A 15998-nucleotide genomic window follows, 5' to 3' on the forward strand; every position below is an offset into this window, starting at 1 on the left:
AGGCCCATTAAAATAATAAAAAACTTAGAACACCTGACCCTCTGAAGAATTTATTTAACAGACAGAGCAAAGTATTGCAAGGAGTGTAGTTCTGCTCTCCAAAACTGTCTCTGGAAAATTTTTTTAGCAGAGTACTTAGTTTTAATCCAGCCAATGGGCACCATTGCATTTTTTTCAATGCTTGTTAGCATATGAAGAATTTTACTTTTTGCCCATTGAACCAAGTCTTTCATTTTGTTTTTTTGTTTTGGAGCGACACCCAGTAGTGCTCCAGGCTTACTTTGGCTCTACAATTAGGGATTACTCCTGGTGTTGTTCAGGGCACCATGTGGTATGCCAGGGATCAAACTTGATCCCTCTCTTAGTATGCAATCCTTGATTCCCTTTTTCAGCTGCATTTGAGGCAAGCACCCTACCCACTGTACTATCTTTTCAACCCTGCTAGTAATTTTTTTAAAAAAAATATTCTGTTATGCCTTTACAGAGAGTCCAAGAGAAGGTCTCCCTCAGGGAGACTGGATATCTTCTACCCAAGGAGGTAAGGCTGACTCTTGACATTCACAGGTGCCAGCTCAGAATGCCTCAGTAGTCAGGAAAGGAGGGCAGAGGTCTGTGGACATGGCTTCATTATTGTCTCTGGGGGAAAAAAGGGAAATGGATTTCTAATGGTGGAGGGGGTCAGGGGGAGATTAGCTGAGATATTTCAATCTAAGTCAGGTCCATGACCTGTACTTCATCTTCTAAATACCTTTCCCCTGCTCCCTTTTATTAATTTATCATCATTTTTCAGGTCTATAGAATTTTAGGAGTATAACTTAATGCCTCTAATACGTGTTTGAGATTCACTTCCTCCCCTACTACCAATATTTCAGTGTCATAGCATTGTCAATAACATCCCTCTCTTACTATACAATCCTTGATTCCCTTTTTATAAGGAATATAACGCTTATAGCACCTAGTCATTATGTTTGATGCATTTTAGCAGCTTGTTTGCTTTAGTAATTTGTATTATACATATAACTAAAACCATCCAATATCTTTTTTCAGTTATTTATTTATTTCAATTTATCTTCCTTTTATTTATTTAAAACAAATTTTTTTATTTTTTTATTGAATCACCATGTGGAAAGTTACAAAGTTTTCAGGCTTAAGTCTCAGTTACACAATTCTCAAACACCCATCCCTTCACCAGTGCCCATATTCCACCACCAAGAACCACAGTAAACCTCCCCCCACCCCCAGCCCTCCAACCCTCCACCCCGCTTGTATAGCTGATAAATTTCATTTTACTTTCTCTCTACTTTGATTACTTTTAATATTTCAACAAATAACTCACTATTATTGTTTGGAGTTTCCTCCCCCACAAAGTCGGACCTGCTGGAAAGGAAGCATTTGATAATTTGTTTTCCATTGCCGAGAACAAAAAGATATGAGGTCGTGTGGCCACAATAGCAGCCATGAGGTTTTGGATTTCTGTATTTTGGTATTTTAGTAACAGTAATTTATTTTACCTACAGTAAACACCTTGTGGGCCAGAATGGTAGTAAAGCGTTTAAGGTGCTTAACTTGAAACTGGCTGACTCTGGTTTGATCCCTGACCCCATATCTGATCCCCTGAGCACGTCTAGGAGTGACCCCTAACCACTGGAGTAAACCTTAAGCACCAAACTCTGTAGTGCCAAACTCTTCCATGCCCCAGAATAACAAAGGAAAGAAACAAAAGAATATAACTGCTGTGAGGTCTATCAAATTTGTCTTAAATGGTACAATTTAAACTTACAATATGGAAGAACAGTATTCCATTTTATATCATAGCTCCTTGATCCATCTACCTGTTGATGGGTGGAGCCTTTCTGGGTAGCTTATGTGACAAGAGAAGGAGTGAAGCAGCAGCCTTGAGAAGGAATCTGATACTTTTTCTTTTTCCACCTCTGTTGTCTGGGGGAAAAGCCTGATATATTTAGGATTGATGAAAGTCTGTGATGACCCTCAGCATGTCATGGATGCTCATGTCTCACCAGTCCCACAAGGACGCTGTCAAACTGTGTATGACATCTACTTGTTCTGCGCAGCATGAGGGATGATCTGGGCCACCTGATTTGTTTGGGAGCCAGAGACTCAGGCTGGAGCAAGGAATTACTCTTTGGAGCAAAGAAAAGTCAGTTTCCCTTTTGCCCAGGCTTTTTGGGTTGGTCACCCTTCCCTAACAGAAAAGAATTCTGGGGGGATACACACAGTGAGTGTTTGTTGGGAAATTAAGGAAGGTCAAAAGAGATGATACTTATCTCTCAAGAGAGCACACGGGCTTCTCTAAAGTGGGTAGAGCCAGTACACATCTCAAGAAGAGATATGGTGGAACATGCTCAGGCACCATATGTGCTTGGCACAGGGAACATGGGTGCCAGCAACATATGGGCTTGGACAACACATCGTTGTGCTAATTTACATACACTTTCCCAAACTCCCCTGTCCCCAGTCCATTGTAAGGGTGGTTGTTAAGAGAAAGAGTTGGTGATGTCTTTTTGCATTCTTGCATGGTCTTAGTTCTAGCAGTGGTGAACTCTTCTCTCAAGTAGTCTAACCATATCGCCTTTCAGGAACCTTCCTTGCACTTGGGTCTGGAATTCGGCATCTCATTGGTTTTCCAGGCTTCTGAGATGGGTCCTTAGGGTAAAGTGCCTCCGGGCCTTTGGGCTGGTTTACTTTTCAGACAATATTCCCCAACACTCATTGTTGTGTGAATGTTTGTGTGGTCGGGGCGCTGAGACAAGGAACGCGGAAGAAATGTATGTCATGAAGGGTCTATGGTACAATACAGTCACCAAAGGAGTTACTGGAAGATCATGCAAAGTTCTGCATATGGGAAAACAAATAATGTAGGATCTGCATACTGACAACAAACAGGCTTAGTACCTAGGATCTGCATACTGACAACAAACAGGCTTAAGCAAAACTGGGGATCTGTGAGAAAAGGAAGACTGATAATTGTTATAATTTAGGAAATTATTTGCAAAGGCAGCCAACAGAATATGTTCAACCTCATCCAAGCCACTGGGCTCATCCTGGTAGCTCAGTCCAGCCCCAACATCTGACTGTATTGCACCCTTAATTGGTGACTGTATTGCGCCCGTAAGAGTTTCCATGATCAATAAAAGGAGATTACGAAGCTTTCTACCTTTGTCTAAGAGTCAGAGAGAACCTAGACCCTCCATGACATACATTTCTTCCGTGTTCCTTGTCTCAGCACCTCCGACCGCATAAACATTCAAATAACAACTCATTACCAGCAGCGCACCTCCCCACTGCCCCTCAAACAGCTCTATTAGCCTTCAACAAATCCATCATTTGCTGATTGTCCATAATGCTGATATAAACCTACAGGTGCAAATATCCCTTGAAATTGATGTTTTCCTGTTATTTGGATAAATGCCTAGAGTGCTATCATTGGGTAATATGGTATTTCCTAGATTTATTAAATTCGTCTGTGTTTAGGAATTAGAGAGCCATAGCACAGTGGTTGGGGATTCACCTTTCATGCGGCCGACCCGAATTTGATTCTTCCGCCCCCTTTGGACAGCCCGGCAAGCTACCAAGAGTATCGAGCCCGCAAGTGCGGCAGAGCCTGGCAAGCCACCTGTGCGTATTGGATATGCCAAAAACAGTAACAATAAGTTTCTCAATGAGAGACGTTACTGGTGCCCGCTCGAACAAATGGATGAGCAACGGGATGACAGTGAGTTCATTTCACTAAATTCCTAAATTGCTTCTCAATTCTCTTCCCGTTAATAAAGACAAGGAACTGCCTTGGGTTTCTGCTAGTAATATCAAATGTAAAAGAATGCTTGTTCCTTCTTCTGAGGTTGACTCAGACATCTGGTCTGATCATTAAGAAGCAGGACTGGGGTAGACGAAATTTAGTTCTTGATCTCAGCTGATTCATTTTCCTAGGTTTATAGAGTATCAGGGTATTCCTATGAGTAAAGAGCAGCATAAAATTTTATGGCTTTTCTTCTCTTATTAAGCTCTTACTATTATTCATACAAATGGGGAATAGAGAAGAAGTTACTCTAAGACTTAGTTCATAGTTTTAAATTGCTCAAGTTAAAATCTCTAATAAGGTCATATTATGATAGCTACATGGATCCCTTGGGCTTGAAGTAATCTGTTTACATCTCATAGGATAGATTTTTCCATATTTAGTATTTTGCCACCTGAAGATAATCTCTAATCATTGAAAGAAATTCTCTTTGGAAATATTTTGATTCCTTTTACTTCCTGTTATTCTATGTTAAAAAATAAAAACCACTTAAAAGATTTAAAAGAATCTAAGTTTCTACCTAAGATGGAAATGACAGCTTCGTGGAATCCCTGCCAGAGAAAATATGCTGTGAAATCAGTATCCTGGTGTATGTCAGCTTTTCCAGAAGGTTTGAAGAGAGGAATAAACTTGTCAGGATGAAACCCATGTTCCCATGTTTTGAGAAAGATATTATCAGAGATTCTCTATGTTTTATTGTTATCCTTTTCCTCCCATCTCTGTTCTCCTTATGAACTAAGAGAACCTAGAGGGTAACACTCTTGGTTACTTGTCTCAGAAAATCCAAACTCTCCACTCTTCGGCATAGCAAATGGCCAATGAAGCCAGTAAATCAATAAAATGAAGAAACACCTCTGGAAATGTCTTTTTGTTGTTGTTTCTGCTTTGTTTTATTTGTTTAGGTCTCCTCAGTGGTGTCGGAGGCCACCAAGCCATTCCCAGTGATAGACAAGAGGCCATGCAGTGCCAGGGATAAAACTCTGGTACTGTGCATACTTAGGTATATACTCATGCCCTTTGAGCTATCTTTCCTGCTCCTGAAATTCACAGGTCCTTTAACCCTTTAGGGAAATTTATCTCAGTAGCTGGGTCAATGAAGGAAAGAAAGAATCTACATCATTGTATCACTGTTATCCCATTGCTCATCGATTTGCTTGAGCGGGCACCAGTAACGTCTCCATTGTGAGACATGTTGTTACTGTTTTTGGCATATCAAATATGCCATGGGTAGCTTGCCAGGTACTGCCATGCAGGTGAGATACTCTCGATAGCTTGCCAGGCTCTCCAAGAGGTTCAGAAGAATCGAACCCAGTTGGCCATGCGCAAGGCAAACACCCTACCTGCTATCATTCCAGCCCTAGAATCTACATATTTCAGTGAAATGTATCTCACTGAGATAGTGTCACTTAAAATTTAAATAAGAGTTTAGTTTAAATTATAAAATTTAAATAAGAGGGACAAAAGCAAGAATGATATTTTGAAAACAATAAAGACAAACAATCAGAATAAATGTAATTATTAACCAATTTCTCCCATTTTGGTTTTCCTGCAACAATATTGAAGAAGGCATTAAATTCTGCATCCACTGTAGTATAAAGAACACAATTGTTTCTTTGGATAGTGAATAAAGGCACAACTTCAGAAAACTAAAATATCATGGTGAATATGGTGACATATATTTGAATTCTTCCATGTATGATTATTTTTTAAACTTTTGTTGAAGATATACTAGAAATCAATGAATCATATTAAATGCTTATTAGAATTAATTTGGTTGTATTTGTTATAAGAAGTCTTATATTTTCCTAGTAAATCATTGTTATCAGCATAGATTCTACATAGTAACAATACTATGCATTGTTATCTTCATAGTATTTTCTAAGCAAGTTGGTGTATGAGTTCTAAGTGTTTAGACTATGCATTAGTAATAAACAAGCACTACACTTACATAGTTCAAATCAACATAAGGTCAAGTTTTTTGTTCATTCTACATGGACTGTCCATAGGATTGGAGCAATAGCACAGCAGGTAGCGCGTTTGCTTTGCAAGCAGCCTACCTGGGTTTGATTCCTTCATCCCTCTCAGAGAGCCCGGAAAGCTACTGAGAGTATCCCGCCCGCACAGCAGAGCCTGGAAAGTTACCTGTGGCATATTCAATATGCCAAAAATAGTAACTTCAAGTCTCACAATGGAGACTTTACTAGTGCCCGATCGAGCAAATCGATGAACAATGGGATGACAGTGCTACAGTGCTATCGTACTACATTTCCATATGGGTCAGTAAGAGTAGTGATTTGGGAACTATACTGGTAGTTCCCTTTAGACCCTCTCTTTAACCAGAATGCATTGGTAAGAATGTTACAGCATTTATTTTTGTCTATAATCTACTTTATTCAGTATTGATGCAAACATTTTTACTCACATATTCTTAACCTGATTAAAGTCTACTAGTATTTAACTCTTAACACCCATTATCTTTCTATGTGTACTCATAGATATATTATAAACATAATATATTAATAAAATATGTGCATTATAGTTATTTTTCACCCAAGCTCTAGATATATACAGAGATGTGCTAACATTTAGTGGCTTAATAAATGTTTATTGAACCTTCTGTTAAGCTTAAACTATCAGAGCCATTAAGATTATACCTAAAGCTAAAACCAAATAGATTCATTTACTATTATTGAGATTGCATTCTAGCAAGAAGAGAAAATACATATTAAATGCATAGCCCAGTAAATAAAACCTAATAAAATATGTAACACAGTCAGTGATAGGTAGATTAATACATGGATAGAAAGATTAATACATGGAAGGTGACACAAAATGCTTTGGACTAGGGGAGAAATGCTTCCTTTTCCATTAGAGTCCATTAGAGCCTTTGGGCCTGAACATGACAAATGGCTAAGGAATCTCAGAAATCTCATACCTTAGAGGAAGCAGGTTCAAAAGCAGATTTATGTTATTTCTGGTGATTTCATGTCCAGTAAAGATCCCAAGGCTGTGAGAAGTGGAGAACCAGGAGGAGGAGAGAGGGCTTGCTGAGATCATCTAGTTTTCTGAGGATGAAGGCAAGGATATTATAGGAGGGGGAGTTGAATAACATTCAAAACATGAACTCTCTATGTTTCCTTAAATATAACTATAGGAAAGAAATAAATAGTTGTGGTTCACAAAGTAAGTCTTCAATGGAAATGATGAAGAGAAGAGGGGGGAACGGGGAGCGGGTCGTTCATTTTTCATCTAACAAAAGTCTGAACATGAAACGGTGCCTACAGAGGTTAGAGATAAGCTTGCTTTAGACTTGGACGGCAGAGGATTGCAATTTTTCTCTCCATTTATAAAGACTGACATGTTTTAAATGAATTTTGCTAGCCCAAATGTTGGTTTCTTTTTTCCTAAAATAACCTCTTCCATTCGCTCACTTCTACATCAAAACCCTCTGGCCCTTTCAGTAACTCCCATTGGCAGCTTGTGGGGCATTTTCAAACCAAATTATACTCCTTGCATTCAGTAATCCTTTTCTTTTTTTTCCCCCCCTGCAATTTTTCAAACTTGCTATCAATCTTCATGTTAAGGTTTCCAGCAAAGTGTGTGGATAAAAAATATCCCCTTTGTAAGTGCCTTTTTCTATTAACCTGGCTCATCCCACCTTGTCAAAACACTTAGCCGTAAGATAGTAACTCCCTCAAAGTCCTGGCTTAGATTTCAATTTACCAGTGACCTTGGGTGCATGGATCACTTTGCCATTTTGACAAAGATGACTCCTCGGGGAATATAGAAGTATTGAATTTATGCTCAACTACAGAATAAGAATTTGTGGATTTCTTAATATTTGAACAGTGCATTGTAGTTGAAAAGAATGACACAAGCATTCTATTTCATGACCTAAAGTGGTTAGAAATATTTGGGAAACTGGTGTCTAGTTCATTTTTGTAGCTCAGTCTTCCTTCTTTCTCCCTATAATTGTTTCTTAATTATACCCTAATACCTAACCCAGCATCTCACCTCATGCCAACAACTTCCTCCTTTCCTCACTCCCTTAAACTTATAAAATAATATAATGAGTTGTCTCATGCTGAATGCTCTCCACATGCAACCATTGTGCTATGAGTTATGAAAGGTTGCATAAACCTATAGATGCTACAAGTTTTCATGTTTCACAGGAGTTTTAGGAAAGTCAACTTTATGCAGAACAACTATTTTAAGCACCAAAAACTTAAGTTTAACTTCAAAACCATTTTACTTTGCAGTTACCCTCAATGAGATAAAATGTAGCCCCTTGCACTATTGATTTGGGCTTTTGTCATATGATTAACTTTGGTCAATAGAATGCAGTACAAGTAACACTGTGGTGATTCCAATTCTGATCCTCAAATGGCTATGGATATTCCCTTGTATCTCTTCTCCTATTCTCTTGTACCTTTACCTATACTGTCAGAATAAGTCTAAGTTAAACACCTGAAAGATGAGAGATGTGTGACCCAATTATACAAATTGTTTAAGTAGTCAGACAACATTTGATAAATTTCAGGTTTGTGAGGCATCCTAAACTAGTCTGCCCCAGATGACTGCACGTTGCTAAGTGAGCACTGTAGCACTGTCGCACTGTTGTCCCGTTGTTCATTGATTTGCTCGAGCAGGTACCAGTAATGTCTCCATTGTGAGACTTGTTACTGTTTTTGGCATATCGAATATGCCACAGGTAGCTTGCCAGGCTCTGCTGTACAGGCAGGATACTTTCGGTACCTTGCCGGGCTCTCTGAGAAGGATGGAGGAATCAAACCCGGGTTGCCTGCATGCAAGGCAAATGCCCTACCCACTGTGCTATCGCTCCACCCTGTTGCTAAGTGAAACACATGAAAATCATTACTCTTGGCCAGTAGCAACAATGTCAAATTTACCTATACATTAAGAAGAAATTAAAAGGGGGTTTTATTTTAAGCCCTGATACTGGGGAATTTTCATGCAACACCACTGATTGATAGACAACCAGATTACTATTATTTTGTTTGTTTGTTTGGGGACCACACCAGGCAATGCTCAAGGCTTACTCTTGGCCCTGTGCTCAGGTATCACTCCTGTCAGGGCTAGAGGAACTATATAGAATGCTGGGGATAGAACCTAAGTCAGCCATGGTGCACAAGGCAAATGTCCTACCAAGTGTACCATTTAGGATTCAGACCCTGGATAAAAATATTTAATTCTAGTAATAATCTTACATATAGATCCCAATGCTACTGTAATTTTTAGAAAGAGAAAGGCAAAGTTTAGAAAATTTTAAGCTCACAAAGTCAAAAGTTAGGAAAGCTAGGATTCTAAAATCCAGTCATCTGATAATTCAATATTTGACAAGTATTTTCCCATCTATCATCGTGGAAACCCAGTCTTTTGGTTTTTATTTCTATCAATAATTTTGGAAGGGAAAAGTTCAGTTGTAAGTAATTGAAAGTTACTAAAATCAAGCTTTTCTTTTTACTGTGAATAACTCCTTGACACATGGTTCAAAATAACTTCTCTTACTGACTTTTGTAAGAATCTCTGTTGTATAATAAAGCCTCTCAAAAGCAAATATCAGTGAAAAAATAAACAGGCGGTATTTATGAACAGTTTTGAAAGCTTGTATATGATAACAGCTGGTTTATTCAAATAATACTCATTGTGCTCTAAAATTTCCCAACATTCTCCTTAATGAGTTAACATAAAGGATCCCACCACTCCATCAGAAAAAGATTTGCCTTTAAGATGAATAACTCATTTATATACATGGGTCTATATACATGATCACTGAATGGATGGCAATGGAGGATTGAAATCTGGCTAGGTGGCAACTATCATTTTATGGAGATGACATAAAGCTTGACATTTTGTTTGCTGATCATTGTACTTGTCTTCCATGAATTTGTTCTGAATCCACACACTTTTCCAGGAATGCACCGTGCGATGTGTATCTTTTATTCTAGATATGTGTAAGAAATATCACTCTCAAGAAACATGAATTTGTTTTATTCTTTAATAGATTCCGATTAATCAAACAATGTTCTCTCTTTAAGAAATCACTTTTGTTAATTTGGTTTCATTTGCGGAGTTCAGTAGTGAGGCTCTGATCATTTCAAGAACTTTTTCTTGCTTTGAGCAAGCAATAGCTGCTATTCAATTTTCTCTGAACATTTTATAAAAGTGCAGACAGGAAGTTTCAACATTTCTTGTATGTCATGGAGCATTTCTATGGCTTAAAGAGAAGGAGGGGAAAAGCTTCTATCGTTCTTCTCACAGCCAGTAAATCTGTTGTATTACACATTGCTATAATTACTTTTCAAACACACAGCTGAGAGTATGAAAAAAATTGAATCCTTTGGATGCCTGAATCATTTAGAGTCTTTATATTTGTTCTATTGTCAGTATGGCAGTTTTCTTATTTTCCATTGTACAAAAAGTTGGGAAAGTGACATTTTTCTTTTGACTCAGTTTCATAATATGGAAAAATTCCTTTCAGTAGGACTTTTTTCTTGATAGACTCATAACTTAACTATAACTAAATAAGTGAAAATTAGATATTACTTTTTAAAAATCTTGCCACATGTAAATATTTGATACAAAATAATCCAATAATGATTAGAAATATAAGCTTAACTTTCCTTTCTAACCTTGCATTATCAACTTTTATAAGTGCATTTTTTAACTCAAGAAAAACTGAATATGTTCTTAGTATTAGTACTTTCTAATAATCATGTTTCCATTTATTGGATTATTTTTAAAGTTCTTAATATTTGGTATACAACCTACAAAATCACAATTAGTGTAGTATTTTGTGTTTTGAGTAAATAATTTATAATTAAATGACTATTGGTTTGACCCTGTGTTTGCTCTTGAACTTGCTTCTCTCTCACTCTTTTCTAAACTTCGTTCAATTAAAAATCTATTTACTTAGTTAAAAATATTAGTATCTATCACTTCAAGATACATGAGACATGTAAACTTACATTTGAGGGTGAATATTCCTATTAAAACAATCAGAATTAAGGACCTTGCTCAATTTACTAACCTGGTCATGCTGTATAGTTGTGAAAATACACTTTGTCATCACAGGACTCATCTGACACCCACAGAGTTAAGAATGAGAGAAATCACATAGAATTGTACTAGAGTACAATTTAGCCTGAGCCATTTAAGACCAATGCTAATGTTTAAATTAAAGAGTAAATTTTGCCTAAATATCTAGGCTAGGGATCAATATCAAAACATCTTTTGATAAATTGTTGGGAGATAGTTAACTTTTAAGACATTAAAAGGTAATATATGTTTCCCAGAACACTGAAGATTTCTATCATAATTGGGTGCATTTCAAAAGGCATCAGTCTCCCCCTCACTCTTGGCAAATTAAATAGGAAGCAGTCAGCACATACCATTTAATAACTAAGGACTTTGCCTTTGGATAAAATAACCAATATTCAGTGGATATCTACTCAAATGAGTTGAAATTGTATGTCTACACAAAAACCTGAAAAATGAACACTTATGAGAACTTTAGCTATAATTGCCAAAACACATATGTAACCAAGATATTATTCAGTAAGTGATTGTATAAATAAACTTTGGTATATCTAGTCAAAAGAATGTTACTCAACACTGAAAAATAAAGGAACTACTAAGCCACAAGGAAGTATAAGGAAAACCTTACAGGCATACTTATAATTGAAAGTATGATTTGAAAATGTTACTCATTATGTAATTGTAACAATATGATATTCTGTAAAAGAAAGATATTTAAAAAGTAAGAAGATCAGGGCTTAGCAAAGAACTTGGGAGAGTGGTAAATAGGCAAAAAAGAAAGGAGACAAAAAAAAAGACAGCTTAGGGTTGGGATGTTTCTCTGATACCATATTCTAATATTACCATAATGGATACATGTCACTGTACATTTCTCAAAACTCATTGAATATCTATCACCAAGAAGGAAGAATGGCACCAACTATGGAGTTGAGTGATGATATATTCTGCAGGTTACTGTAACAAATGGATCACTGTGAAACAAAATGTTGATAATGGGGAAGGCTGTGCTGTGTGAGTACAAGGAATAAATGGAAATTCTTTATTTCCCACACAATGTAGTGAATCTAATCCAAGTATAAATGTAAAATGAATTTAAATTTATTATTATCTCCTCCTCCTCCTCCTCCTCCTTCTTCTTTTTCTTCTTCTTCTTCTTCTTCTTCTTCTTATTATTATTATTATTGTTGTTAATATTAGCTGGGTGATAGCACAGCAGTTGGGTGTTCGCCTTTCATGCAGCCGACCAGAGTTCTATTCCTCCGGCCCTCTCGGAGAGCTCGGCAAGCTACCAAGAGTATCGAGCCCTCTTGGCAGAGCCTGGCAAGCTACCCATGAGTATTGGATATGCCAAAAACAGTAAAAATAAGTCTCTCAATGAGAGAAGTTACTGGTGCCCGCTTGAACAAATCAATGAGCAACGGGATGACAGTGATTATTATTATCTTTTAAGTGCCACTAAAATCTATTTTAAAAACAAAATAAAAGTGAATAAATTTATAAAGGTGGAGAGATTGAAATATTCCACACTTTAAGCTTGTCAGTCTAGGTGAATGAGAAGCCAAGTTTATAAATTAAAAAAAAGAAAAGGTGTACTATGCGATTTGCAAAAGACAAGTAGACACTAGTATAGACATTTCAAGGGAGAAAGGACACAAGGTATTCTGTTTTTATTAATGAATATTGTTACTCTGGTTTTATCACTAGACCTTCCCATCTTCTGCCCTGCTTTATAAATATTCATCTCATCTACTTAAAATGGTAGCAAACATAGAAATTATTTTAAGATAATTCTAGGCAGGGGTAGAGGTGTGTTCAGCAGTAAAAAGGTGTATCTTAGATGCATGAGTCCTAGGTTACAACCAGCATTTTACATAAGTAAAATATTTTAGAAATTATTCTAGGAAATTTGTTTCCATAGAGGAATGCTTACTTTTAATATTAAGAATTCTGTATCCTTATTCAAATAATAGATTCAGAAGAACACTGCTTGAAAATGAAGAAAGAAGTATAAGTCTAAGGAGTTAATAAAACAAACATTTGGAAGAGATTTTGAATGTATCTTGGGAAGAGATAGTGAATACTATCACTCAATTTCTAGTTCTATTCCTATCAAAAGATCCCAGATTTAAAGAAATAATCATATCTCTCTGTGAAGTTTTACTTAAAATAACATGAACATATTAATATGACCTCTATATTTATGGACAATGTGATAGTAGCTAACATCTAAACTAAATATAAGCAAACTCCTTTTATTGTTTATTTACTAATAAACAATAAACTATAGATGAATTAATTATCTATAATTATCTATAATTAATTAATGGAAACTATAGATGAATTAATTCATGAGTATATTCAGCTATATAGTTATTATGCATGAATTTTCCATTTAATTCTCAGAACGTCCTTTGAGTTGATAACTATTATTATGATATTTAGTTTGTTTTTCAAAAAATTATTTTTGATAGGAATATTGATTAATTTTACTTAGTCTTAATCTTGAAATTAAAATTTATATTCTAAATATTATTAAAAATATTTTAGGTCACACCCAAAGATGTTCAAGGCTTACTCCTAGTTCTGTACTCAATAATTACTCCTGGAGGTGCTTGGGGGACCATATAGGATGCTGGGATTGAATCTGGGTTGGCTATATGCAAGACAAAGAGCCTACCTGCTGTATTATTGCTCTGACCTCTCAATCCCATTTTTAAATGAGAATACGACATATAAGAGTCTAGATAAGCTGTCCAAGGATGCATAGCAACTACCAGGAAACTTCTAAGTTGAAACTATTTTGCCTAATTTTAAAATGTATGTCTATAATTTCGTTGTTCTTTTACTTCCCTTGATAGCACTTAGGATATCTTATTATTGGTAAATATTTAACTGAAGTTAAAAAAAATCATACATTCCCAGGTTGCATATTTGATTATTTTTCTGTTTTAAAACTTAATTGTCACAACAATCTGATTAAGGAATGGCACTGATCTTAATTTTTAGGTGAAAAAAGTAACCAAGAATATTTTGTATTCACTAAAAGTGTTTTGTCCCAAATATTTTTTTTACCTTTGTGATCTGGCTTCTTTGAATATAAAGCTCTTGATTGTTTTCATTACTAAGTCTTAATACAAGGGAAGCTACTAAATTTAAAAGTTCAGGGAATTAAGAGAGAACTCACCAAATAGATTACTTCTATACTATCCCACAAAACACACTTCCCTTTCTGCTTCTAAGCCATGGAAACAAATGAACAGCATGAGGGGTCAATGCGTCCAAGAATCACAAAAAAATTGTCAAAAAATTGATCAAATAATATTATTTTTAGTTTATACATCAATATTTCATAATCTGCACAATTTTGAATTCATCAGCAGAAAACTTCAAGAATAGCAATTTCTTTTTATCCAGGCAAGATTGTTACTTCCCTGCCAATAGATCCCCTTCCAAAATTAAGAGTTTGAGTTTTGTAATGAAGAAGCAGTTTTGCTGTTTTAACTTTCATACCGACTTGAATATAATTAGCAAACTACTAGATCTGTGATATATTTTCTTTCTGCCAGCAAAGCTCATTGAGGCAATAATTTGGATCTCCTCCGGAACATCAGCTGAATAATGATGGGCTTGAAATATACGGGTCTGGAGCAGATCAGCAAGAATCACTTCTTGAGCCTGTAATTCATCTTACTGCTTAGAAAGTAAAAGGATGCTAAAAGCAATACAGCCATAAACTCTAAGACCCTCCTTATAATTAAGAGCATTGGAACTCAATTCTTGTTTCTGTTCAACAGCAGGGCCCTTCTCTGATCCCCATTTCTGATCTCTTTCTCCCAGTGGCAAAGATACGCTTCTATCCTATACCAGGATCACTATCCTAGAGAGTGTTCTTTCCTTTGGCATACCTAAAAATCACTGACATTCTTAAGATAAAGCACACACTGTTGAAAAAAGCTATTCTCTTGTTTACTTTGCTTTATTTAGTAGTTATGCAAATAATCCATGTTGATGCTAGAAAAAATTTAAAATACAAACAAAAGTATATGAAGGCAAACATACTTCTCATATGATAATAGTTGAAGGAGAGATATCTGCAAATGGCTAGAAAGAAGTGTAGGGAGGTGGTACTGGCAAGCAGAGAACCCAACAGAACATGTTTGATATTTTGATCTGGGTTGTGGCAATGCTAACGAGGAAGTGGATTTATCCCTAAGCTTGTAGGTTGGTTCTTGAGTCCAGTTTGAAAGATCTGCATAAAAAAACTCAGATGTTTAAGAAATTAGAGTTTATTGTGCAGATTAAGTAGAGGAGTCTGAGAGCCTTGAGACAGGATAGCAGAAAGGGCACTTGCATTGCTCAAGGCCAACCTGGGCTCAATTCCTGGTACTCTATCTGCTTCCTCAATTCCACCAGGTATGATCCTTGAGAACAAAGCCAGTAGTAAGTTCTGACCACAGCTAGGTGTGGCCACAAAACATAGAACAAAATAAAAAAGATGAGTCTGGGTTCATCCTGAAAGTTCATCCTTCTCACGCATGATGTCTCATGTCCTGTCCCTCAGTGCAAGATCTAGATTATGATGTTCTGATTTGCCTTTCTCCAGTGTACGGTGGGCAATCTTTTCACTACATCATTTTCTATTCAGTGTAAATGATTCTGGTCTAAGTTTGCATTTGGAACACTGAAGTGTTTGCAACAGGTGTGTCCTGGGGCCTCCTGCCATGTAATCTGTCACTGGGCCTTTCTAGGACTCTACCTCAGGGGCAAGCTATCGCCTTGACATTTTTTAGTCTCCAGCGTTCACGTGCATGTTGGTGATATCCCTGCTATCCTGACTGTGTGGGCACAGGTGAAGGAACACAGAGAATATTATCTGACTGGGACTTCCTTTTAGCTTCTATTATTTCCTTTTCCCCTGCCATCCCTCTACCTCTGCCAGTTTGACCGTAATAGCTTTTTGGTGAGTGAGATTGAAAATGATCAATTAAATTAATTCATTTACCCAGTGTCCTCCCTTTCACTCCCACTATAGCAATAGCATAGGGAACACGTATTTTAAAAAATAGATTAAGTAATATAATTTACATTTCACTGTGTAATCCGTACTTCAATAGAAACATTT

Source organism: Sorex araneus, chromosome 4 (genome assembly GCF_027595985.1).
Source record: "Sorex araneus isolate mSorAra2 chromosome 4, mSorAra2.pri, whole genome shotgun sequence".
NCBI classification, from domain to species: domain Eukaryota; kingdom Metazoa; phylum Chordata; class Mammalia; order Eulipotyphla; family Soricidae; genus Sorex; species Sorex araneus.